This window comes from Rhinoderma darwinii, chromosome 2 (assembly GCF_050947455.1).
Source record: "Rhinoderma darwinii isolate aRhiDar2 chromosome 2, aRhiDar2.hap1, whole genome shotgun sequence".
NCBI lineage: Eukaryota > Metazoa > Chordata > Amphibia > Anura > Rhinodermatidae > Rhinoderma > Rhinoderma darwinii.
The window spans coordinates 382500269-382523804 of NC_134688.1; the positions used below are offsets into that span (position 1 = coordinate 382500269).

General features: G+C 45.1%; 1 protein-coding gene across 3 annotated transcripts in view; it reads right to left on the reverse strand.

Moving 5' to 3' along the window:
- Positions 1–23536, reverse strand: part of BCOR (BCL6 corepressor) — a 148004-nt gene that overhangs the window by 38307 nt on the left and 86161 nt on the right. The window contains exon 1 of one of the 3 annotated variants that reach the window (XM_075853962.1): positions 23–859. The exons of 1 other annotated variant lie outside the window; for it this stretch is intronic. The gene's annotated coding sequence lies outside the window, so the exon portion shown is untranslated. Of the gene's footprint in view, positions 1–22; positions 860–23536 lie in introns of those variants that run through there. One more of the 3 variants, XM_075853960.1, reaches the window with a different exon arrangement.

Sequence of the window (23536 nt, forward strand, 5' to 3'; positions counted from 1 at the left end):
AGAGCCGATACTTCCGTCCTACCTGCGGTGCCGGGGTTCGTTCGTTGTCTTAGTGAAGATTCAGGCAGCAGAGGACCGTGTCCTGCACTTATCCTCCTTGTAATTCCCGGTGAGAATCTGGCAGTCCAGCCGCAGCATCATTCCACATAAATGTTATAAATCCCGTGTCAGATCCTCTCCCCGTGGTAATAAATAAGTAGATACGATACGAGGCTCCAGCACGATGTGCCGTCAGAGCGCCGATCTCCGTGCTGCTCTCTCCAGACGCGCAGCGGACGTACTAAAGTTTATTATTGTTATTTGCAGGCTGGTGCGCACAGCGGAGCCGAGGAGAATGATACGTCCCTCCCCGGGAGGAGGAGGAGGCGCTGGCTGGGTGGGGGTGGGTTAGCGAGGTCAATCTCCGAAGCCCCCAGGAAAGAAGAAAGATGAGCGGTGGGAGGCGGCAGCAGGAGCAGCGCCAGCTCCCTCCCCTTCTCGCTTCCTCCCTCTCCTCCCCCGGTGTTAGCTGGGGGAGCGGCGGCGGCTGTGGTGCTGGGGAAGTGGATCGCTGAGGGGAAGCCCAGCACAGGGAGCCGCACTAAGGGCTCAGGACGTGCAACGTCCGATAATAATGCTCCACACGTGCTGATGATAATGTGACAACCTCCGTGCCCAGGCTGTTTATTCTGTCACATACGCGATGTCCCGCTGACACTCCCTAGACAGGCGGCAATTACCTTCCACCCATCCCCCTCATTCTTCCTGCCTGTCTCCCCATCATGTCCTCATTACACGCACGGCGCTCAGGGCTGCGCTAATTCTTTCCATCTCTTCCTCAGTGTAATCTCTCTTCCTGTGTAACGGTCTCTTTCCTCTCTGTAACGCGTCTCTGCCTGGGATGATCGCGGTCTTTATCTCTACACATCTCGCCCTCACTTCTCTCCTATCTCTATCTGCTGCTGTGCTGGGCCAAACGGCGTGACCCGGACACCTTGCACGGCACCTTCATATATCGTTTATCCACCTTGGAATATTATCTACAGACCCTAGAAAGCTCCAGCCCAAGTAAACGACATGGTCTTGGCTGCGTACGGACAGGTGCGTGCACACCTTCATAGAGAATGTGGTGACACCTCTGGCCGGCACCATGGAAGGGAGACCAGCTGGGAAGAAGTAGTGCTCATGACCGGAGCTGCGATCATCTCACGAGCAGTCAATAGATATTTAGCGCTAGCATTTCCGCAGCATGTCACAATGAATACACATAAGGGCATGCCCCCACGTGGCGGATTTCCTCCGCAACTGTCCGCATCAATGCCGCACCTAATCCGGGTTGCGGATTACGGCTGCGGATCTGCCCAAAATGTGCAGTAAATTGATGCGGACTAGCTGCTGCGGACTGCGGGAAAAGTGCTTTCCTTCTCCCTATCAGTGCAGGATAGAGAGAAGGGACAGCACTTTCCCTAGTGAAAGTAAACAAATTTCATACTTACCGGCCGTTGTCTTGGTGACGCGTCCCTTTTTCGGCATCCAGCCCTACCTCCCTGGATGACGCGGCAGTCCATGTGACCGCTGCAGCCTGTGATTGGCTGCAGCCGTCACTTAGACTGAAACGTCATCCTGGGAAGCTGGACTGGAGACAGAAGCAGGGAGTTCTCGGTAAGTATGAACTTCTATTTTTTTACAGGTTGATGTATATTGGGATCGGTAGTCACTGTCCAGGGTGCAGAAACAGTTACTGCCGATCGCTTAACTCTTTCAGCACCCTGGACAGTGACTATTTACTGACGTCTCCTAGCAACGCTCCCGTAATTCCGGGAGCCCCATTGACTTCCTCAGTCTGGCTGTAGACCTAGAAATACATAGGTCCAGCCAGAATGAAGAAATGTCATGTTAAAAAAGCAAGACGCATCCGCAGCACACATAACATGTGCATGACAGCTGCGGACTTCATTGCGAATTTAGAATCTCCATTGAAGTCAATGGAGAAATTCCGCCATGAGTCCGCAACCAGTCCGCCACTGCTCTGCAACAGACAGAGCATGCTGCGGACACCAAATTCCGCTCCGCAGCCTATGCTCCGCAGCGGAATTTTACGCATCGTCTAAACGAACACTTCTAAATTTAAGTGGAAGTCAATGGAGAAACGGCTCCGCTGCGGATTAACGCTGCGGAGTGTCCGCAGCGGAATTCAAGTGAAATTCCGCCACGTGTGAACCCAGCCTTAAAGTTAGTTTCATGTAGTTGTTCTCTACAGATATTTGCTATAAAATTCTACATTATAATAGAGATATCCAGTCATCAGTAACAGCCAGTGCATATAAGATAGTAATGTTGCATATCTGCACCAGACTTTTTAGGGTGTATTCACACAGAGCAGTCAAATCATAGTTTATTGCAGCAATTACTGCAAAATACTGTGATTTTCGTGAAAATGCATTTTGCTGCAAATTTTGCAGCAGTCGCGGCAATAAATTGCAATTTGACTGTACCGTGTGAACTTTACAGCTCTAATTTTTCTAAGCTTGATGAATGAAAGCCGCAAAGTGATTGGTTGCTATGTTACCCCTGCTCCAGTTTTCATCACATCTACCCTACAACATGGGAGATTTATCAATGCAATTACAACAATTTTCTGGTTGCTTCGAGTGGAGAATACAGTGCTACATGGGGGGATGCACAGGGTACATGCACAATGTTTTCTAGACAGAAAAATGCCAGCTGAACCCTGGCACTCAGTACAGCGCATTGTATTCCCTGCGTTGGTGAATCACAGCAGGCGCTCTGCCTAAATGTGCCCCAACGTGTTTGCATTATCAGCTAGACTTCAGATATTTATGCTGCCCTGTCTGAGGACAGCATATAGAAGCGTCAGACAGCCTGGTGCTGTCACTTATTCGTTTACCAGAATTTAGACCTTATATTTGTGACCAGCTGCTGATTGACGCTTTTCTCACTGCACAGTAAGGCTACATTCACACGAGCGTATCAGATTCACGCGCAATCTGGTCCGTGTATGTTGCGTTATGCATCAGTGCTTTGCAAGTGGCATGCGTTATTCACGCACTCTTTTTTTTATTATTTTCAATTGAATTGATGCACAAATCACACACCGCACACGGATGTGTATCCGTGTGCGGTGCGTGGTTTTTACGCACCGATTGACTTCAATGGGAGTGTAGGTGTGTGAAAACGCCACAATATAGGACATGCAGTGAGTTTCACACAACAGACTTTAGCTGCGTGAAAACTCCTGCATGTGTAAACGGCCCCAATGAAATCAATGGGTCTGTGTGCTGTGACTTCCACGCGCAGCACACGGACGTTATTCACGTTCGTCTGAATGAGCCCTAAGCGTGCAGTCACATGTGGCATATTTGCCTTATATTTTCTTAGCGTATTATTACTTTACTATGTAAGCCAATGGGGAAAAATATTTGGCAACGCAAGAAATTGAGAAATCTGAGTTGCGGAATATTTTTCCCATTACACGTTGTACAGTTTTCCACAGTGTATCTTTACCCTGCAGAAATACAAGGCAATTACCTCCTGTGTGACTGAACCCTAATAGGGAGAAAAGTGTCAATCAGCGGGTGGGTGGGGGGGAAGAGTGTAAACATATAAACTTGGACCCATACTTTATAAGTTCTATATACTCCTAAACATTGACTAATAAGTGACGGTATGCTGAAATCAGGGTGACTGTCACTTCTATATGCGGTCCCCAGCCAGGGCAGCATAAATATGTGACCGGCCCCCTGCACACGCTGCAGAAATGCCACTGAAAACCAATTCCATTCATCTGAATGGGGTTGTTTCTGCAGCAAGCATAAAATCTGCAGCATGTGCCGGGGGCCGAAAGGGGTTCTCCCATCTTGGACATTTATGGCATATCTACAGGATGTGCCTCTGGGACTCACACCTATCTGTAGAACGCGGGCCCCTGACCCCTGTCCTACCTCCTCTTGCTCTCACTGCTCTTCGGCCACTGACTGACGAGGTGGAAGTACGGGAACAACCAAGCTTGCTGAGTTACGCTGGTTCTGGAACTCCCATAGACGTGAATAGGAGTTAAGGAAACAGTGTAGCACTGCATGCTACTCTATTTCCAGAACTCCGGAGCAACAAAAACAGCGCAGCTCACTATGGTTTGCGGTTTTCATAAGTCCAATTCACCGTTCAGTTTCAGAAACAGCATAATCCCATTCACGTCCTGGCCAGAAGCAGAGAGAGCAAAAGAAAGTAGGACGGGGGTCAGGGTGCCCTGTTCTAGAGGTGGGGGTCAGGGTGCCCCGTTCTAGAGGTGCGGGTCCCAGAGGTGGGACCCACATCTATTGGACATTTATGGCATATCCTGTGGATAGGAGAACCCTTTTAAGCCATTTTTCACTATAGGAGTGAAGCAAACTAAGGTACTGCAGACATAAGTCTGGGCCCCTACGTCCTAATCCAACCTGTATTACCCCACACCTACACCCTTCCAGATTCTTTATAAATACATCCAAACTGAAACTTTAGAGAGGCAGAGGAACAACACAAAGGAAATATGCAATCGACAACCTTGATGTCCGTACTGGACAATGGACGTTCCACAAAAGTGAGAAGACAAAATCTTGACAGAATTGTCACTGTGCTTCTTAAAGCCGATTTCACACTTTTTTTCCCAGCGTTTTAGCACACACGTTAATAATGCCATACGTTTCAAGTGTTTTTAAAGGCTTTTTTACCAGCGTTTCTGGTGGCGGTTTTTATTTCGTGACATTTTGTACATATATTTTGTCAGCCATTTTTAAGTCCTATAGAGAGGGCTAAGCAAAACACACCAGGAAAACACCATACACAGAAAATGACGCATTTAGCCCCAAAAATGTTACAAAACGCAGTTGTGTGTAGACTTTATCATATTTTACTAAAGACTTTAAAGTAACATTGGGCCAAAGAAAAAGCAAGTACACCTGGGTGAATTTACCCTAAAGGGATTTTCCCAACATTAGACATTTCTGGCATATCCACAGACATAAACGTCTGGGGATTAAAAAAAATGCTGCACCACCGAGAGAATATCACACAGAAAGAAGAAAATGAGTATTATTTGCAGCCAGTTCTGTGTAAGCAGCAGCTTGAGAGGTGCACGCTAGACCTTCCTTCCAGTATTTGTTCTAGTCTGCCGCGATCCAGGGTGATTTCTTACCAAAAGAATTTGCATTCACACAATCCTTGAACTTCCTCGCTTGGCTCCGAGATTCGTTTGAATGTGAAAGCGGAGAATACCGTATTTACCCGAATAGAAGATCAGCAATGGAGACATTTTTATAAGAAAGGAAATCCTGCTTTGACCGCGCTATCCCACGACACGCATTGCAATACATGACAATGGTAGATTTTGGTGCACATAGATGACGTTTAGTTTTGAAATATTATATAGAAGAGACAGGTACATCATTGAAGCTTTCTATAGGTATCACATATAACAATCAGATTACATCGGATAATATTCATTAGCAGCTGGGCAATAAATAAAATAATCCGAAAAGGAAACAAATCTTAAATATAATATGAGGGATTGCAATAAATGGTATCTCGTCTCATCCAAATATGAGAATTGTGGGGGAGAGATCTGTTGGTAGATATGAGTGATGACCCAATCCGTTCCTCATCCACTGGTGGTGGTCAGGGAGCCATCTGTATAGCCAGCACTGGGTAAGCATGCCCACAGTCCTGACAGGTGCTGGGGTGGGTCAGGTGTTTACTTACCCCATCCAGCTCTAGATATGGAGGACCTAACACATTACTGTAAATGCAGCACTTCATTTACAGTAATGTCACCATCATCCTCCCCCTCACTGCTCAGTATCCTCATGTCTATCTATCTATCTATCTATCTATCTATCTATCTATCTATCTATCTATCTATCTATCTATCTATCTATCATCGGGCCTCACAGTTGTCTGATCACATGACATAAGTCCCGTATAATGTAGGTCACATAAAGGATCTGGGCGATAAGGCTGGGACTGTGGCCCACGACGTGCGCTCTGTAGTGGGGACTATCAGCCGTCACCCAGCTTTCCCAGCACTTGTATTTCTTGGTGATTAATGTTCCGAGGTTGTCCCTTTCTACAGCAGCCATTACTGAAATCACCCGTATTACGGGGAGACTGGTGACTGATCCCTTCCACGCCACTCATGTACCTTGACCGGAACACAAGGTTGTATTGATTCAGGCTGCCTGTGAACAATATGCCGCCAAGCATCTGATGGTAATCACCGTCCTGTTTCTAATACGCTCAGCACTTACACGGCACATTATTACGGAGATGAAGCAGCGCTTGAGAGCCCCTTATAATTCCTGCTGCAGTATAATAGATGGAGAGGGGGGAGAACGCGGTACTGAGGGGAGGGGAGGGCAGGAGCTGCCACTGACAGCGAGGTCTTGCACTTTGTACCCGGGAGTCAGGGTCTCATAGCTTTCTATTTGTAAGTGTCCCTGTGCTGGCGCTGACGGAGGAGGCGTGTGACATTACATGTGGTGAGTGCACGATGTGCGGGCTGCTCCCTCACACCGTCCTTACTATGGGTGTGCGCTCGTCTTTGTGTGAGCCCTGTATTCCGGCAGACTAGTGCTCGGCGCACGCCTCTCTCGCTCTCCGCTGCTCGTGCCCTCCTTTGCCGCTCCCCTCCCTCTCCAGCTTGGCAAGCCGCCAGTTTCCACTGTCTATGGCCTCAGAGTCCTCACAAGAGCTGCAGGCAGCTAAGCTTCCAACACCTCTCCCTGTTCTGTACATGAGCGCTTCACTCCCGTTAACCCTCTCACACTGAGCTCGCAGCCTGAGGCTCATAACCACCTCGAAACTCGGCTCCGACACCATTAAGTGGCTGCTCCCCTCCATAAAGCCGCACTGAACTCCTGGGAGTCAGTGCTGGAAAATGTGACCGAGGCTCTAACATACTATTTGTATATATGAGGGCACGGCTGAGGCACGAGTATGATGCGGCTCCAAATACAAAGTGTTCATAGCCTTGGACTTTGTTATCAACTATATCCAGACGTACGCGGCTAAATGCCCTACTGGCATGCTGCCAACTATACATAAGACGCACAAGGGAGCCTATATGGCGCAATAATAAAATAATTATTTGTGGATAGTTTCTAATCATTCATGGTTATGTCATGCTTATGGTGAATGGTTGCTGGTCATAGATGTTCAGACAACCATTGCTGGGGCAATAGCGAACCCCAACTCCACTGCTCAGCCAAATGCATAGTCTTTTAATAGGTAATGGTGGACAGACATGTCAGGGTTCCTATTAGACTGCTGTTTTTCAAAATGCTTTATTAAAAATAATTTTTACTTTTTGAGATAGTGAAACCTCAGCATTAGGCAGCCACGTGGGTCAGATCCACCTGCAATCGATCACATCTAAAATATGAACTTAGATGTGATCCTGACCCGCTGACACTGAACCCGTCGGTCCGGGCGGACTTGATACATACAGGTTTCAGCGTTAGATACATCTTCTCTGTATACAGGATACAAAGCAGCTGTATCTCAGAAAGTAAAAATAATTTTTAATAAAAAGCATTTTGAAACTTGCACTAATCACACGGATAGATATTTGACTGACAGATATTTCATTTGCTTCTTTCACACGGAGCGATGTATGGGGACGAGCGCTGGTTACTCCGAACTCTTATCCCCACACACTTCTATCACATCAGCAGCACGTCTCCCGGTTTACACAAGATGTGCTGCCGACAACGATAATAGTTTATGCATTTAAAACGATACGACCAGCAGATGATGGAGCGTTAACTCGTCCATGGGCTGATCGTTTCCCTGTTTACACAGGGCAATTATCGGGAACAAGTATTCTGTGAACGCTCGTTTAGCCAGTAATTGGCCGGGGTAAAAGGGCCTTTAGGCTTCATTCACATCTGGATCATGGTCCCGTTCGGACGTTCCGTCGGAGCTTCCCGTCAGAACGGGACCCTGACTGAAACAAACGGAAACCATTGGTTTCAATGGTGACAGATCCAGTGCCAAAGGTTTCAGTTGTGCAAGGGTTCCGTCGTTTTGACGGAATCAATACCGTAGTCAACTACGGTATTGATTCAGTTGAAACGACGGAACCCTTGCATAACGGAGAAAAATGAAAACCATTGGCACCAGATCTGTCACCATTTAAATCAATGGCGATGCAAACGAAAACCTATGGTTTCCCTTTGTTTCAGTCAGGGTCCCGTTCTGACGGAAAGCTCAGACGGAATGTCAGAACGGGGTCATGAAGCAGATGTGAACGAAGCCTAAAGGCCCTTTTACACCGGGTGATTATCCTGCAGACGAGCATTCATATAACACTCGTTGCCAATAATTGTCCTGTGTAAACAGGGCAGCGATCAGCAGATAAACAAGCAAACGCTCGATCATCTGCTGGTCGTATCGTTTTAAAAAACGAAAATATTATTGTTGTCTGCTGCACATCTCCCTGTGTAAACATGGAGAAGCACTGCCGACATGATAATAATGGATGGGGACGAGCGATCTGAGTAACGACCACTCGTCCCCATCCGTAGCTCTGTGTGACAGGAGCAAACAAGCACCGATCAACCATGTCTCGTGGATCGGCGCTCGCTGCACCGGCCTATTGTCTGTCGGTGTAAAAGGCCCTTTAGATTATTGGCTGACAGCACCATTAGCTCACATGTTTGGGGATCTATAATTGGATTTGGTTTTGTAATCAACCTCATTGTTCTGTTTTTCACAAAGATTGTATTCAGCGCTATCATGCTGTATTTGTAACAGTGGGGCCGTGCGTATCACTTCAACGAGATCCATCACCAATCTAATTTACCTGGGGACCGCCCAAATGTTCCGTGATATGGAAAAGAACAGGTTGAAGTTTTACCTGTCCGATTCCGTTTCCCTGAATATAAGCGGCGTCCCTCTACTAAAATAACATTAATATTACGTTTAACGGAGCCCAATGTCCATGTTAATGGGAGAGTCAGGGAACATAACTGTTGGAAAATCGGATTGTTCGGCCGACAGCTGTTGCGCGTGTGGCCTGCATAAGCTGTATGGACATTTAATAATTGTCCAGATTTTTCCATTCAACAACTGTCCAATGTTCTCATCACTATGGATGGTGTGGGAGGTGAAAAGGCGGCCAGACACCACTGGTGACACGTATCGGCAAGGATCTGGCATCAGAACTAGACTGTTGGTGGATGGCGGTGACTTAGGGTATGTTCACACGGCCTATTTACGGACGTAATTCGGGCGTTTTTGCCCCGAATTACGTCCGAAAATAGCGCCGAAAATAGCGCTGACAAACATCTGCCCATTGAAAGCAATGGGCAGACGTTTGTCTGTTCACACGAGGCGTAATTTACGCACCGCTGTCAAAAGACGGCGCGTAAATAGACGCCCGCGTCAAAGAAGTGACCTGTCACTTCTTTGGCCGTAATTAGAGCCGTTATTCATTGACTCCAATGAATAGCAGCGCCAATCACGTCCGTAATTGACGCGGCGTTCAAGCGCCTGCACATGCCGTTACGGCTGAAATTACGGGGATGTTTTGAGGTGTGAACATACCCATAGTCTGTCTCTGCTAACATATCTAATGTCTGTAGGCGACTTAAAAGAGAAGATTTATTACAAGTGTCCTTCAGTTCAAAGTACAGAAAATAACTCTAGGCATAAACTCATGTAGCTTTGTATATATCTAATATTTCATATTTTACTAGTATAAATAACAGTGTATGGCAGATCACAGTAGCCTGTCTTATGAGACTTGAAAGTTTTCTTTTATAAACTGGATAACGCGGAAAGTAATTCTAGTGACGGGTTTGTTCCTTGAATGACCTCGAATGGATATTGACATCTAGAGCAGCACTTGTTGGAAGAGAGGGGGGGAGGGGTGGGGCTGCTTTTAGTAACGTCTGTGTAGATGGCTGTTGACCTGCTTTATGCCGCGGCCTGTTTGGAGAGGAGGAGGTTTCGTTTTGCTTAGCCTGCTAGAGAGGTGACAAATAGCTTTTCCCTGGATTATTGTGGGCCCGTCCAAGCAGCCCTTATGATTTTTATATGAAGTGGAGTTGACTCACAAAGTCAGTCAGGAGCTGGAATTACAGTCATTAGACAATCGTGAATTCACCTATGAAATGTAAGAGTCAGTTCACACAGCTTTTTTGGCGCTGATTTCGATGCGGAAACCGCATCATAAACAGAGCCAAAAAGGCCTAAAATCGCCCGCCCCCATTGATTTCAATGGGAGGCAGAGGTGTTTTTTTTCCCCAGACGGTTTCCCTGGCTGATCGTGGGAACAAAAGTGTCAGGTTCTTTCTGGTCATGGTTTCCACCTCTGACCACCCATTAAAATCAATGGGAGGCAAAAAAAAAAAAACACGGAACTCGTTTCTGAGCGTTTTTCGCAGCTTTTTTTTTTTGCCTGCGGTCCTTGCATTAGATATAATGGCCGCGGGCAAAAAAAACACAGAAAAAAAAAAAAAGCAGGCAGTTCAATATCTGTTCTGAGGTCGATTTTTTTTTTCTATCGTATGAATAGACCTAATACGTATCCAATTTTTTTCCTTCTTTCCATGCAGCTTTTGATGGATTTTCCTTGTTGCCCTATTTTGGATGTACAGTGTATATAAGATTGCAGTGTGAACATGACATAGACTGTCAACCAAACGATGCTCCCCCAACAGCGATCAGCCCATCTCCTTCATAAAGAAGCAGAGGTGAATGTCTACCAGAAACCCCGGCCTCCTTATTTTGGGGAAGCAACAGGATCGAATAAGTTGAAATCCAACAGGAGATGTTGGGGGAGGGGTATCTGTCAAGCAGTCTTCATAGACATTTATATGTAGCGTATCCTGTCAAAATTGGTAGGATGCACCAGGCAAAATTTTTATGGAAATCAGAGAGATGAAATGGTGACCACCATCCTCTAACCTAGTCCACAAGTGTTCTCCTATTGAAGTTTTTCACGTCCGAGATGCGCAACGCCAGTGTGAATCTAGCCTCAGGCACAGGAAAATACACCTTAGAGGCGGCAGACTGTTACTACGGCCCGCTTCAGGGAGGGGAAGAGATGACTGGTTGGCATTAGTCTGACATCATTTGCAGGAAACAGAAAGCAGCCTGGGGATTCTGTGACAACAGCTCAATACCAAGTGCTGGGAGGATTTGTGGTCACCCAGTGCATTTTTAGATTGTTGCTATGCAACATCCAGGAACATTCTGCCTTCTATTTTATTATTCAATACCTACAAGAAACTGCAGTGCTATCGCCCCCTGTGGCCACCAGGGCAGATACGCAGTGTAACTTTACGCAGCGTATCCTCCCCGTGTGAACGCAGCCTTCCGCTCGTGTCCAGTGGGGCTAACAATCTAGGTAACCTATATATATTGGGGAGATCTCACACCTATTTGTTGAAAAATTGTAATTGGAGAATCCGCACTGAAATCCCGCACCAAATTATAGTACAATATAAGTGAATTGGCTTTTAACAAACCCCAATTACTCACTGTAAACAATGCACAGCGGATTCTAGGCATGTTGCAGATTTTCAAATCCCCAGTTTGTCCTGTTTCATTGCTATGCAAAGAGTGAAATCTGCGGCTATATCCGCAACATAATTTGCATGCAGAATTCATTGCGGATTTTTGCGGAACTTTTACACTGTGTCTGAATCCGCATGTCTGTATTACTGCTCCGCTTTGAGAAATGCCTTCCCTGATGTAACATCTCATCAATGGTGCTAAATATACGACTCCCGCACATAGCCATACAAATACTAGGCTCTGTTACATCAATAACTAACTGAAGGGATTGTCTCGAGGAATCCCCCTTTTTCAACAGAGCCCAGGTGATTGCCCGAACTGGCTTCTGTAATCACAAGCGATCAGCGGTTACTGCCAGGAGAAGCCGCGTCTGGCTATACACTTACCATGCAGCATCCAATAGACAGGTTTTTACCGTAAGACAATCCCTTTTTATCTAATAATGTTTTTGAGGCAGATGAGGAACCAAAGCACCCAGAGAAAACCCACATGAGCATGGGGAGAAGCCTTATCCCCACTTCCATAAGACAGCACTGCTAGCCCCGATGCCGCTCTGCAAAATGCTGCTTCCATTTTACTCCGGTTGTAACAAATGTCAAATGAATGATGGATATTGTTTCCCATGTTTATGATCCATCTAGTATTACAAGAACAGCCAGAGATGCTAGACAAAAAGGTGGAGTAATGTCGAATTTGAACTATTTCAGCCAATTATTGTCGGACATCTTAGAACAAGCTATCGTTCCTGAAGACCCAACAGAAAACAAGGCTGGACAAGCTGTTTTTTTTAACCTTTTTTTGGTTGCTATTGCTGGCTGATGACAAATTACTGCTCTTCAAAATCCGCATGTAAGTTGTCAAAAACGAATATTGATGGTAGTAAAAATTTGTGTCCTTCCGGTAACATTTCTTTATGGCACTTTCAAGACAATACAGTTTGAGATGTTCTTGGGAATATCATTTATCATCCTTGAGTTGGCCACCCTTCATCTAATGTCTATGGACACCTTGATGGTATTTACAATCATGCTGATGCTTTCTTGCACTATAAGGGTATGTTCACACGGCTCATTTTCGGCCGTTTTTCGGGCCGTAAAATAGTAAGCAGAGCGCCTCCAAACAACTGCCCATTGATTTCAATGGGGAAAAACAGCGTTCTGTTCCGACTAGGCCTCAAAAAAGAAGTTCATGTCACTTCTTGAGACGTTTTTGGAGCTGTTTTTCATTGACTATTGAAAACCAGCTAAAAAAATGGCCGTAAAAAACGCAAGTTGCTAAAAAAAAAACTGGCTTTCTATTGCTGTGCTCTTCTGTAGAGGTCTATTCCGGTACGTTATGGGGCTCATAGGACAAGGAGATCAACCAGCCTTTAGGGTATGTCTAAACATAGCGTAAATACTGCAATTTCTCGCAACGTATTTCTTTGTGGCAAATCTGCAGCGTAATACAGTAGCAGCAGAATGGATGAGATTTTAACAAATCTCATCCACATGATGTGTTAAAAAAACCGCCAAAAAACCATTCATAAATTGACATGTGGTGCGTTGATTTTAATCGGCAGGATGTCCATTTAGGCTGCGGATCCGCTGGTTTTCGGTTGCGGGTTTTCTGCATCTAATTCAATGGGGAGGTAAAACCCACTACAAATAGCAGATGTTGCGAGATTTGTGCCAGAAAAGCTGTGGTTCCGCTGCAAAAATTGCAACTCAGGGCGGATACGCCACGTAAAAGTACACAGCGTATCCACCCTGGACCCCACAGGGAATTTCGGACGAAAAACCGCACCAAGTTGTGGTGCAGTTTGTCGGCCGGAAGGTCCACTACAAAAAACGGCTGCAGAAAAAAAAAAAAGATTATACCTATCTGTAGTCATGGTGACGCATCTATCTGACGCCCTGCAACCCAGGCTCCTGGGATAACGTTTCATGCCATGTGACTACTTCAGCCAATCACAGGCTGCAGTAGTCACATGGGATGAAACGTCATCCCAGGAGGCCGGGCAGCAGGATGTCAGAGGGATGCGTCGCCATGACTACAGGTAAGCATAGGCTTTTTTCTTCCACAGCCCTGTGTGAATATACCCTTACCGTGTCTATTAACTGGAAAGGAGGTGCAGTCACTGCTTGGGTTGGCCAGTGTTTGCCACAATCACATTGTTTTCATCAAAGGCCACAGTAGAAGATAACAAGAAGGCAACCTGGTCCGGTGAAGATGTGTTCCACCCACAGATAAATATGTTTTGTAGACAATGTAGTTTGAGGACAAATAAATCTTGTGAGCATACCCTATTTTATTTCCATGCTACATGGGGCATTATGCACTATATACAACGCAATGAAAATAAGAGCGTTTCAGCAATAAGCTGCAGAGACAAGCAGGTGGCTGTAGCTGTTTTAGGATCTTGTATAACCAGAGTAGTGGCTGTTTTCTGTTCAAGCCCCTATCAGTAACCGTTGTTTCCAGGCAGCCACCTTCCTCCATGTCTGCGTAAGGGATGTGGGTTCTATAGGAGCTTCAATTTTTTTGCTTTATATACAGGCAGAACAAAATAGAGTAGGGAGCTTGCTGACAGGTTCCCATTTAATGCCAGATATTTTAATTGCCTTACCTATGCCTCATCACTAAATAACAAAAGCATGCGAGACGAATAACTTGGCTGCCTCACGAGATGAAGAGTGCAGTGACTGACAGGGTCACTACAGTAGAAGCAGCGCTATTCCTCCCACGTACAGTAATGCTGTCAGTCGTGAGTCTTCAATGATTGCTGGACGAGGTGTCGGTGATTGGCGCTCTACCCTGCACTTCTACCTGCAATCAATTAGACTGGACCAACATGATTGGAGTTATCAGGGGAGGGAGCAGGATGGGGGCCAGAAAGTGAAGACCATTTACTTATCCTCAACATAAGAAAAAAAGTTGGTTTTAATAGCAGATATTGTTATAATGATTGACTTTTATAAATAGAAAACTTCCCAATGAATTTGGAACCTTAAAAGGGACCTTTTCGGACACCCCCTATTCATGTGCCCTATTAGGATTATATTAGGGTTATACAGAGTCAATAGAGATTGGTAACCGTATTGGGATTATCTGGAGCAGAGAGCTGCTGCAATGTGGAGGACTGCTGTGTCTATACATTATACAGATGTCCATTGATTTTAGACACCCGGAGGTGTCCCCAGCAAGAACAGCACCCAAATGTAATGAGACATGACATCTGTAATGCACAGGCCACTCATACAGCCCCAGAACCAGAGTTTGAGCTCTATATTCTGGGTCCACACCGCATAAGGGTAAATTTAGAGGAGTCGTTTTTCTCACTTTTTTTTTTCACGCTTTTTGGCCGCTATTACTTTCAAAATCATGCCATTTTTGTACAAACTGACACAGTTTTTGCCATGAGTATGAAAATCGCAGCCAATCAACGTGACAAAAATGACTTCTGTAAATATGGAAGACTTGACTAACAGTAAATCAGTTTATCAGCGAGCATGCCAGTAAAAAATACTAGTCCATGTGTGAACGCAGGTTTTCTCTGGGAAGTTAGTGATTTCAGGATATAGGTGATGACCTGTCCAGGGTTTAATTAAAACCTTGGAACATGGGGCTTAGTCTGTAAGGGAAAGTGGCCCATAGGCATAAAGATATACACCCAATCTGACAAGGGTTCTAATATTTTTCATCTCATTGTCACATATCTGCAAATCCATTGTTCCCGGTGTTGGAACAGCATTAAGCTTCATGCACATAGTCTGTACGGCAGCACATGGAGACCCTACATCCCAGTTCTGTACTATAGAGCTTATCACCCATAGGCTTTATTCAGATGAGCGTGTCCGTTTTGCGTCCCCAAAAATAAACATTCCGTGTGGGATCAGTGTGCTTTCGTGTGGGATCAGTGTTCCTGTTTTTTTTCTCATCATTTCATTAGCAACTGGTCCTTGAAAACCACGAACAGAACACAGATGTCGTCAGTGTGTTCTCCGTGTTTTTCACGCACCCATTGACTTCAGTGAGCAACGTGGCCGGCAAAAACGGACCAGAATAGAACACGAGTAGGTTTCACGCAACGGACACACGCTGCGTGAAAAAACATGTGAAAATCACGGACCTGTGAATAGTCCCATTGGATTGCATAGGTCCGTGTGCTGTCAGTATTTTTAACGGACAGCACACGGATATATAATACGCTCATCTGAATAAGGCCTTAGAAGCAATCCTCTGTAATACAGCATCCGATAGAGCATACCAAGTATGAAATCAGAGGCATACACACACATATATATATATATTTGATAATCTGACCTATTCTAGATATTGGTATAAAGTAGCCAATAACTGGCACATGAAGCACTTATGTTTTCTTCTGCATCAGTTCCAATGTTATTTCATCTTTGTTCGGAAAAAAAGCTTTCCCTGCTCCCTTGTGATGCTGAACGTATAGTGGGCATAAGGCCCACCCAGCAGCACAGTCTTCTGTCTCCGTAAACTGCCGCTTCCAGAGGATGTGGGATTATGAGCACACGCCACTGCTCCCGGATACGATGACTGACTGCACTTGAAAGACATAAATATTTCATTTCTTTCAATAAATCAGGTATGAATCCTCTACTGGTTTAGTCTCAATCGTGCAACTGGGAGAATCCTAAATTTGGTTAGCTTGTCTACTAACCCTGCCATGTATTTTAAAATAATGAACTGACGGAAGCACAGAAAGCAGGGCAATAAAATCCTCGGTGAAATTCATGTGTCTGATTTCAGACCTATAGGAAAATCCGCAACATAATACAGTAGCAGAGGAGTGGATGAGATTTCAAGAAGTCTCATCCACACGCTGCATACGTGATATGCGGAGATTCCGCACACAAATTGACCTGTGGTGCGGTTTTTTAAGTCAGAGCATGTCAATTGAGGTTGCAGAATCGCTAATATTTTGAATTCAATGGGGATCTAAAACCCACAACAAACAGTCAAATCTTTTCGACTTTTGCGGGAATTGCAGCGATTACACCACAAAAATCACAATTTAGAGAAAAAAAACCTTATACTTACCTCTGATGTTCTGCAGGCCAACTTCCTGGGATGACGTTTCATCTCATGTGACCACCACTGCAGCCAATCACAGGCTGCAGCGGTCTCCTAAGACTTTAATCCCAGGAGGCCTGCCAGTAGGCCGGCTAAATGCTGAAGTTTTCCGCAGCGAATTGCACCACAATTTGGTGCATTTTTTTGCCCGGAATTCCCTGCGGCCACCGGGGCGGATACGCGGTGTACTTTTACACAGCGTATCCGCCCCGTGTGAACTTAGCCATCTAGGTATGTTTGGATGCACCACCAGTACATACATTTACTGCTTCTCATCAGGTACGATAAAGCGGTAAATAGAAAAGTGGTTATCTTTAACCATGTCCCTCTCTGCTTACCAGTATAGTATTAGACGTAGAAATGAAAAAAATCCCAACATGCTAGTCACTTAGTTTATATATAGGTTGATGTTCTGTACATCATACATTACTTCTAAGGCTCTGTTAACACGAATTGTTCTGTTTTTACAGGATCCATGATGGATAGATTTATTTTGTAATGGCCCCAGTGACATATGGATTGGTCAGGTTACCATCTGTTTTAGTGGACCAAATAACACAGCAGATTAAACTATTCTGCCTGTCAGGGGCATCAAAAACCAGACAGAACAGAACCCTGACCCCAGTCTGAACAGAGCATATATAAAAAAATGGAAACCTTACGGAACGAAGACAACGGAAACCATTTGCAACGGAAGCATTACCATTGAAATCAATGGTAATGCAAACAAGAGCAATGGTTTACGTTTGCCTTTCCGTTCATGGGTTCCTTTGTCGGAAAGCTGCAACTAAACCAATGAACGGAAACCAACGCTGATGTAAACAGGCCCTTAGTGTCTGGGCTGTTGTGACTACTAGATGCTCCAGCTTCCCAATCATAGAACTTACCATGGAGATCTAGCAGATCATACCTTTCACAGACTCTTATGACAGTGCCACAGCTGAGCTCTGTCAATGTTTATGTATGGAGATTGCATGGCTGTGTGCTTGATTTTATGCACATGTTTGCAAAGGGTGTGGCTGAAACGCCTGAGCTCAATAATTAGGTGTCCACGTACTTGTTACACACGCATTTCTAGTTAGGCCCCATGAACACGTCCGTAGTTTTATCTGTAATTGCGGATAAAATACGGACACATTAATTTCTATCGGCCATGGACACTTTCCCGTATATTTACGGTTGTGTGTCTGGGCTGTAGACATGAGCCGCAAAAAATAGGACATATCCTATTTTTCGCATTTACGGACCGTACTCCTATGCTTATTAGTGTGAACACGGTCCGCAAATGCAGATAACACTTCTCGGCCCGCCCGTGCAGTATTTACTGACCATAAACACTGCACGGCTGTTTGCACGGGACCTTAGGCCTGATTTACACGAACATGTTAAACGTCCATGGGACGGCCGTTGAAACAGCGGCCGTCCCACGGACCTTTGTAATTCAATGTGGCCGTTCACACAGCCGTTGTTTCAACGGACCATGTGAAGGGTCCGTGGGAAAATAGTACATGTCCTATCTTTTCACGCATCACACATTTCTCCATAGACTCAACTATGGTGGATGCGTGACATCGCGTCCCGCAGCACTGAGCATGGATGCACCTCAGACGTGAAAAACTGTAGTTTTTCACGTCCGAGATGCGCAGCGTTCGTGTGAATCAGGCCTTAGGGTGTATTCAGAAGTTGCAGTGCAGTTAAAACTGCATAAGAAACACATTTGAAAACCGCATACATTTTCAACGCAGTAAAAACGGATGTAGTTCTTGGGTGATTTTTTTTTTACTACACCTGAACTGCAACATCTGAATACACGCTGCAGTCAAAATGCTGTTTATTGGTGTGGTAACCATAAAATTGAGGCAAGAAGCAGCAATTTTGGAGAAATTGTGGCAATACTGTGTGAATAGACCCTAAAAATGGTGTTCGGTATAGATAAAAGCAGCTAGAGGCATTTTTGTGTTTTGCAACATTTGAGGTGTAGAATATTATAGCAGCCTTTGTTTCTACACAAATGTCTGAACTGTACAACAGCACAACAGTGTTATCTGATGTGTGACATTTTCCTCATGGGACATTTTTTTTTTTGCACAGCTGAGATATTTCCTAAAAATGACGCAGAGAGAGTGAGGGAGAAAGGTATTTCCTTGACGTGCGCACAAGTGTATTCACTGGGGTATCATTATTCCGTGCACTATTCTTCTATCTCCCTCATGACCGGCACTGAAGCGGTTAAAGAGGGGAAAACAAGTGCCAGCCACAGCAGCTGCAGCCCCGGCCCGCCCACCGCTCCTTATCAGGTCAATCAATCGTGGGACGCGGAGCGCCGGCTGCGTCCATAGAGAGGGCTTGAAGCCGAGACGTGCGTGCATTCACCTCACACACAGACAGCGCCTGAGAAAGTCCGGACGCGTCACTTCATGAATCACTCACTGGCCGGCCTCATGGACGTGTCAGGTGGAGTAGCAGGCAGCGGTCGCCGGTCACAAGTGCCGCTGGTGTACACAAAGCGCTGGGGCTTCAGGGAAGTGAATACTTGAGTGATCAGACGTAGCTCTGCACTCACTGAGCAGAACCAACGATTACAGAGGAGCAAATTGTTCACCGACTTGTGAATCGGTTCATGGTTTGCCGATCATTAGCATGCATTAAGGGCTTTTTACATTGGCCGAGTTGTAAAAAAAATAAAATAGTAATATTGAGTAATGGTACTTTCCCACGTAGTGGTGGTTGCCAAAGACTGCACATTTTTGACAATAATACCACAGTAACTGGCAAAACCGGGCTGGTTTCGTCCAGCCGCAGCAACGTGGGATTGTACCGGTGTAAAAATGTTTAGTGATTGCCCGATCAGCTAGAAATTGCTTGTTTGTCATTGAATCTTTTATGATCTGAAAAATATAGTTTTGGGCATGTTTACATGTTTTTTTGTGGCAGTCTTTTGCCAAAATCGTGGCAAAACCATGCCCCTTTTCTAAACTGTCACAAAAAGTCATGTAAACGTACCCTATGTCGGCAGGACGTCCCGCTCGCGTAAACCGGCATCTGCTGGTCGCTACTAGACTAGATCGGGGGTGTGGAGTCCTTGACCAGAAAGACGAGCAGTCTCAACTGCGATTAAAAAAAAAAAAAATTTATGTATAAATTTTATATTTTTTTGTGTTACTGACTTACTATAAAGTCGATCGGCAAATTTATCTCCACTTTTAAAAGGACCCACTTTCACACAGCAGAAATTTGTCAGTATTTTCATCCGTATTTGGAAGCCATAACCATCAGTGGGATCAAAACACGGAAGAAGTACAAATCTTTCCATTATACGTGTTCTCGGTGTAGGTTCCATTCCTGGGTTTGGCTTTCACAGGGCAGTATTTTGCAGAAAGTATTTGAAAGTGGCCTTGGGAAAACCCTCCATCTTCAGGACTGAGATTCACTTTTGGCAAATTTAAGAGAATAGGTGAACTGTTTCACCCATAGTAACCTATGGACTGCCAAATCAGGCGAAATATATATATATATATATATATATATATATATATACACACCTCTACTCTTGCCGTCAATTCCAGCCCTGGTCCGGAGCGTTGGACCTCCAGCCGCATGCATGGATCCGGTACGACGGCACACCTCATCCTTATGTATTAATGGCCTGGAGAACCATATACTCCTCTAGGAGCTGTTCTCTATAGTATGGCCTACAGCAGGCGATGGGCACTGGATAATATAACCTTGTGATGAGGCATTTGATAGTTGAAACGTTTTTTTTCTGTCTGACATCTGAGACATTTGCTATCAGTTGTCAGGGCTGTCTTGTGCCACGGATGGATCTGCATAACAATGTCCCTTGCCATAGTGTGGCTCCCTGGATAGAATTCCAGTTTTTAAATGGAATCCACAATGTTTTCATTCACTAACAGCAAGTAGAGATCTTGCAACTGATAGGGAAAAGTTACAAAGTATGTTAGAAAGCCCAATAACTTTTCATTCTAAAATGAAAAGGCTATATTCCCATCAGACTGGAAACCCTCTTTAACCAAATAAATTTTTTGGGGGAGGAAACCCATGTGAATAGTGTCTTAAGTTATGTTGATTGGTTTTCCCTATTTGATATATCAGTAATGTGGTGTTTGAGAAGAGACAGCAGCTCTAGGGTTAAGCCAACATTGTCAGAGGGAGTTTGGGAATATTCCCCTACGATGCACTGCAGGCCTCTCTGGCAGAAAGAAGGGTTGTAGGACAGATGAACAATCACGGAGAATATTCAGCATTCTAGCTGAGTAGAGGCAGCGTAACAGGCTATGATTGAACGGAAATAGTCTGCCATCTGTCCTGAAAGAGGCGTTTTCGGAGCTTGTTGTTGCAAAGCTGTTCCCAGCCGGGGGAATGCGCGTTGTTAAAAGCCTGGATGAGTTCCGAGACGTGTGCGGGAAAAGGCTGAGATCCCACACTGAGGGCCGTACAGATTCACTATCTGCACTCTATTTATAATCAGCAAAGTTTTTATACTCTGGAGGACAAGACAGCGTTATATGACACAAATGGAAACCCTAATACAATTAACAGTCTGCATTGCCAAATATGATAAACATGAAAGCGGGGGTGGCCATTTTTCATGGGGGGCTGGAGATTTAACATTGCCATATATTTTCTGGTATGGAACGGTTCAGTAGTTGTCACTATTTGTAGAAGTGCTTGTCCGGGCTCCTACTACATTCCAAAAAACGATTGCTTCCTTTGAAATTGTTCCTAGTGTGTGTATCTCATCCGGAGCACTGGGGCTTATAACCTAGAGGAAAGCCGGTCCACAATGTAAGGGGTGGCCCCGCACTGAATCAAGCCTCCCATATAGTGAAGATTTCACATTCTAAAATAGAGGCCGAGGCGTTTGCCACCAGACCGTTTCATTCCACCTCCAAGGACCTCAAATTACAGTTTCCACATAGCTCCAAACCCGTGCCAGAACAATATAATGGAGATGAATCAAAACTGTTGCAAAGGAAAAGTGGAGTAGTTGCCCATGGCAACCAACCAGGTCCTGGCTTTCATTTTCCATAGGGCCTTTGAAAAAACAAAAGGTGGGATCTGATTGGTTGCTATGGGCAACTACTCCACCTTTTCCTTGCAATAGTTTTGATAAATCTCCCCTAAAGTTAGCCAAAATCTGTAAGTAATTTCATGAAGAGACAATATAACACCTGGTTGTGTAAAGCGGAGAAGCATTTAGCCATGTAAAATATCTGATAGAAACAGGTCTATTAAATATACACTGTATAACTGCATTCAGCTCTGTGCTGCACAACTACCACTATGTGAACAAGGCCTAAAGGTATATTTACGCATTCACTTTCAATACATCTCAAATCGTTACCATTTTATTGAATGAGATTTTTAAAAATCCCTGAATTCTACACTGATACCCATAGCAGTTAAACTGGCAAATCCACAAATAAGTTGTCATGCAAAAACACATACTGGTATACAGTGCGGACGTCTTTTCGCATACTTTCTTGATGTTAAAGGGGTTGTTAAGGGGACAATTTTTTTCTTACTGATGACTGGTTAGGTAATCCGTATTTGATCGGTGGGCGTCTGACTCCCCACAACGATCAGCTGCTCCCTCCGGGCAAGCAGATGGCTCCAGTCACAGTATAGCGGTTGAGCTGCAGTACTGCCACTATGCCGTACACGGGAATCTGCTTCCGGCACTGAACATTGCATAACATCCGGTGCCCGGAGGCAGCTGGAATAGCTGATCAGTGCGGGGTCCAGGTGTCTGACCCTCACCGATCATATACGAATTACCTATCCTGTGGATCAGTCATCAGTATGAAAAAACGGTCCGTGCTCAGACAACCGCTCTGTCACCACATTATAAGTGCCCTATCTCCTACATAATGAGATTGGCGCTGTTTTTCTAAATAAAAAGCACTGCTGTCACCTACATTATAGCGACCATCTCCTTATGTAGGAGATAGGGCACTTATAATGTGGTGACAGTCTCCTAAATGACCTGGCTGTTCTACTGCCAGCTCCTACACAGAAGTGGGAATACTGCCTCCTCATAGGTTTATGAATCAGTGTGCCTATCACTTTATTTTTCTAGTTAAAGGCTCATTAGGGACCTATATAGGGACTCGCGAGTCTCCACTAGTGCTATTTGCATAGCTGTGTGTTGCATTTCTCAACAGAGAAGCAGATCCTTTAAGTGCAATTGATTTGACACTGGCTAGATTTAGGTGTGGAGTCTAAAGTTCCTCTTACGCGGCCTGTTCTGAGCCGTATAAACAAGCGTCGATCAACGAGACAGCTCATGATCGGCGCTCGTTTGCTCCTTTCACAAGGAGCTAGTATGGGGACGAGCGCTCATTACTCCGATCGCTCGTCCCCATACATTGTCGACAGCGCGTCTTCCTGTTTACACAGGGAGATGTGCTGCCAACAGCGATAACATTTTCATTTTTTAAAGTGATACTATCAGCAGGTAAACGAGTGTTTGCCCGATAATTGGCCTGTGTAAAAGGGCCAGCAGTCGATACCGGAAGTAGACCCAGACGACAAAGGCGTAATCCAGAAACAGGACCGCAATAAATAGCCAGGTAAAGGATGTACCTTGATTTACAGGCATGGCAGGTTGAATCCCCTTTAAATAGGCCGCTAGCAGAACTCATCACTGTTGCCGGAGCAAGTGCAATAAGTATCTGGCGGCTACCACTGTTATGGGGCACAGAGGCATCTGAAAAAGCAACGCGCAAAATACATGCAGCAGTAGACTAGTACTTAACAGCTGTAAAAAAAACAACTTGGGAAAACAGACAAAATTCTAGCCGTGTACTACCACTTTAAAGAGACTACACATTTCAATTGACAATAGCTTGTTCTGAATGGGGGAGGGGGGTAA